The 4,873-nt window shown below is 36.2% G+C and overlaps 1 non-coding gene across 1 annotated transcript; it reads left to right on the forward strand.

Annotated features, from left to right (window-relative positions):
* The first annotated feature begins 2,732 nt into the window (after nt 1-2,732).
* LOC122238230 lies at nt 2,733-2,837 on the forward strand. The gene has a single exon (XR_006217189.1). It is a non-coding gene; the product is annotated as a U6 spliceosomal RNA (small nuclear RNA).
* Nucleotides 2,838-4,873: the final 2,036 nt, after the last annotated feature.

Raw genomic sequence — 4,873 nt, forward strand, 5'->3', positions numbered from 1 at the left:
ACTGGTAGGAGGAGAATTATGAGAAGGCTGTGCCATATGAACCAAAAGAAGTCTGGTGTTCATGAATTGCTCCTCAGAACCTAAGAACACAAAATGGAAATGGTAATTTAGGTATCTCTATATTACACTATATGTATGTTTTCAAATTTTTTAACATTTATTCACTGTTGAGAGACAGAGAGAGACAGAGTGTGAGCAGGGGAGGGGCAGAGAGAGAGGGAGACACAGAATCCAAAGCAGCCTTCAGGTCTGAGCTGTCAGCACAGAGCCCAACACAGGGCTCAAACCCATGAACTGTGAGGTCATGACCTGAGCCAAAGTCAGACGCTTAACTGACTGAGCCACCAAAGCGCCCCCATACTACACTGTATGATTATTGACGTCAGAAAGGACAACTTCTAAAAAAAGAGGTAGAAGAGAATCTACTTTATTCTCTTAACTAAAGTTTTGATGGGTACTGAATGGCAATAATTTGTAGTTGGGTTCCCTAACAAGTGCTGGGAGCCCAACTACTTTGTGTTATTGATGAAGAACAGAGCCATACATTTTATTGTTATGGGGCCTGGGAGCAGATCAGCATTTCTAAGGCAGGAGGAGGGACCTTAGAAGGATGTGGGGGGGGGGGGGCGGGGATAGCTATGCCATTTCTACTCAGAAATATCCACTGGGAAAAGTTGGTCCCAAATTTCCTCATCAGGCAGTTTGAAGTCTGCTTTAACTCAGAGATTAAAAAGGCCTCTTGATTCTGGCCACAGCAATTTCAGCCTGGAAAAAAAGAAAGTATATCGTGCATAATTTAAAAACTCAGAGCAATTACAAAACCCAGCATGGCCTCTATACACCATTTAACCTTGAGCATGGTAATTTCCAGGCATGGCCTGCAGGATAAATTGGTTGCAAATCATATATAGAAGTAAATAAATGAGTCAAAAATGTGTTTAAAATTAGGCTACAAGTCAAACAAGTGTTGCTTTGTATCTAACAAAAGCAATGAGGTTGTTTTTAGTGAAGTTGATTAGCACTTCTTTTTGGGCAGTGATTAAGTAGTAGACCAACCTGGAATTTTAGAATTATAAAAGTGAAATGTATTTTTAACCAATACATTTTGTTTTGCTATTTTCAAAATATAATCATTAAAAAATGGAATTCAATATGCTAAGACATTTTGTTTCTCTAGCACAGCAATAGAGTTAACATTGAAGACCAGCTGTGGTAAAGAAAGGTTTCCGTCCATCATTGTATACATATTTTTTATTTTTTACTTTTTTCTTTTTCTTTTCTTCTTTTCTTTTCTTTCTTTCTTTCTTTCTTTCTTTCTTTCTTTCTTTTTTCTTTCTTTCTTTCTTTCTTTCTTTCTTTCTTTCTTTCTTTCTTTCTTTCTTTCTTTCTTTCTTTCTTTCTACCTTAGACAGAGAGAGCATGAGCTGGGGAGAGGGGCAGAGGGAGAAAGAGAGAAAGAGAAAATCTTAATCAAGTTCCATGCGTAGCGCAGAGCTCAATGCGGGGTTCAATCCCACGACTCTGGGATCATGACCTGAGCTGAAATCAAGAGTTGGATGCTCAACTGACTGAGCCACTTAGTGCCCCTACAGTTTTCTTAAACTAATGGTTAGACCTTAAACTTTGCCAAAGCAGAAAATACTTTGTTTTTGATTATTTTATCCCTGACCCTCAGCACCATGCTTGGTACATAGTAGCTATTAATATCTGAAATAGCTGCTGTTATTACACTAAACATTGTTTTCTGGTATGACAAAACAGGTAAAAATCTTTAAGAGATATTATAGTTTTTGTGTAAATGTTATACATTTAAAAACACAATATATATTTGTGTTAATATAGTATCTACTTTTAATGAGTAATGCCTGATTCCTTCTTCAATTAAAAAAGAGGCTATCACATTTTAATCAATGGTCTATGATAGTAGGTAGAGGCATGATATTACCAACATGACATTTTTACAAGGCACATTTTCTTGCTTTTTCAAATGAGATATCTCTAACTATAAGGTATGAGCAAAATAAATAACCCAATTATGATGTAACATAGAAACTAAAAAAAAAATACAGAAAAGTTTATTGCAATATATTTCAAAGCTTACTTAATATGATGAAACATAAGCAGCTCCCCAAATTTTGGGGACTGATGTTTCTACATTTGCAGGTCATTAAGGTAATTAAAATGTAGCAAACGCCACTGTTTTCTCATGTTACCATGATGCTTTCGTAAAGCTGATTAAGTGCTGAGTATTAGACTAAATGTCTTAGCAGGCTTAAAGGACAAAATTAGAACTTGAATTTAAGTTTGAGTTAATCCACGTTGCTATTTGCTTAGGTTTTGATAATAGTCCACCTAAAATAGCATGACTAATGGAGATTTTTATCTCTGAATGATATTCCTGCCAGCACCAACTGTTGAATGTTAAATATGAGATTTGGCAGGTGCAGAGATTTTTAGTCACCTTCAAAAAGCAGTATGCAGACACCCAAGCCAAACAGCTTATACACGAACAAAATCAACATCTAAACCATCTGCCAATAGAACAAACACGTCAGTCATCTTTCCATTTGATTGGCAGTATTCCTTGAAATGGATGATTTTAAACATTATTTCTTATCCTAAAAACACACACGTGCACACACACAATTTCATTTACCTGGCAGTTAGGCTGGATTCTAGACAAAACTATGAGTATAAAAATGTCTCTATCTACTTCCCATTCCTCTTGTATTATGCTCACTTTGGCAGCACATATAGTAAAATTGGGATGCTACAGAGAAGATTAGCAATGCCCCTATGCAAGGATGACACCCATTGCTCTTGTATTACCTGCTCCTCCATTACCACTTTAAACTCCACGAGCCCATCCTAGTACCCATTATTAACCGGTTAACTCTTGCATGCTGCTGTAGCAGTGACCAGGACAAGTTAATTCTTGCACTGATTTATCTCCTGTTATCCAACATATGCTTCTTAGGACTCTGCTTATAGGTGATGATATGTAGTAATTAAACCATGTAAACAAATTCCTGATGGCTAACTACCCAGCAATGTAAAATTCCTAGTTTAGAAATTATTTGCCTTTATAAAATATGACTTTTCCCTCTCTAAAGGCCTTTATAGAGTAAGCATAATTTTTCTAAATGCTTGTTTCTCTTTAGTCTGCTTGGGAAATGTTTGGGAAATTGTTAGCCTTGAAAATTACAGGTTTTAAGCCGCATCTCTTTGGCTAACCCCGTTTGGAAAACTACTGAAAAATAACTCTGCTATGATCTGGCATTGGTAGCAGGTGAGAGTCTCAGAGACTTAGCAGACTGAAATTTCAAGATCTAATTCCTCACTCAACAGACTGAAATTCTTATTCATTCAGTGAGATGCTAGACTGAATTTAACAATAGCAACAACAAAAAATCAGATGCTGGTCTGAATGTTTAAATTAGGGGCTACTTGAATCAGAGAAAAAACAAAATGGATGTTGACTTGTATCATTTTATATTTTATATTCCACTTTCATGTAAGCTGATACAATTTATTTCTACTTTTAAAAGGAGGGAAATCAGATATGCAGAGTTCTGTAATATTTATCCTGTCTTTCTTTCAGGATAGAGTATCCAATTATATCTTTTACATAATGCAAAATCTTCACCACCACAGAGAACACATTTTAAATTTATGGCTCAGAGGGATTTCAATCATCTTTGGCATTCAGCACTCAAGGCATTTCAGATATTTATTCAGAGCAGTATAACGGAAAGTACACAACAGATTGTAATTTAAATGCTGTACTTTTTGCAACATATATTTGCAGTAAAAGCTTGGAGAATATGTAAAAAAAATAAGAATGTATTATGAGCACTGCACATTTTGTCTACACACTTTCATATGGGAATTCTTGCATGCTTCTATTTAACAGACGTTTTCTCTGCACAGCTTTGTGCTAAGCGTGTAGAAGGACAAACATCTGATGTTCTGTTCATATAGCCATGTGCACTGTTTCCTGTCCACTTAGGGTATGTGTACCTCCATGTGGAAATGGTCCAGCTGAATTTGGAAATCAGGATTTCTTGTGAGGTTTGTGTCACTTTATTAGAATGGTGAAGATAGAGATCAAATTGTAATTGATTTAGGTGAGACGGGATTGAGGAGATGGGGAAAGCAAGGGTGGACAATTTATTTTACACAATTTGGTGACTAAGAGAAGGAGGGAGACAGTCTCAACTTGAAAAATTTGAGAGATCAGAAAAAGTTCATTTTTAAAAACAAATATGGAAGGAGGAAAACTGAGTATATTTCTATGGTGAAAGGTAAGAGAGAGGTGGAGTTAGAATATCTGGAAAAGAGAGAAAATTGATAAAGCAATTCAGAAGGGGCAAAGTGTCCAAGTGAAAGTGAGATCTTTGGGAGTTGGAAGCATGGGTGCTCTCAAGGACAGACAAGAACTAGAGAAGTAGATGGCTAGGCACTTTTCCCATTGATGGATTCTATTTTATTTATGAAGTAATAAGAGATATGCTGATGGAGAGACAAAAAAGAAATCCTTTAGGGAATTTGAGGAGAGAGAATACCAGAACTGAAATACCAGGCACTTTGAACACAGAAAGCACCTGCTTAAGGATAAATACTCTAGTCACTAAGAAATATCTGAGAATGGTGGCTATTTTTAATACTGCTCTCATTGGTACTTTTATGAGTCCCACAAATATTTATTGAGCTCAATATCTGTTCCTGGAACTATATTAAGCCCGGGTAGGTTTTACAGGACAAGGAAAAGAGATGGCTCTTCAGCTTTCACTTCTGTTCTGTCAGGTAGCAATAGGCCAAGGAAAATTGTTTATTCACCCCATTCTTTTCTAGTACTGAGCAATATTTCATT

This window comes from Panthera tigris, chromosome B1 (assembly GCF_018350195.1).
Source record: "Panthera tigris isolate Pti1 chromosome B1, P.tigris_Pti1_mat1.1, whole genome shotgun sequence".
NCBI lineage: Eukaryota > Metazoa > Chordata > Mammalia > Carnivora > Felidae > Panthera > Panthera tigris.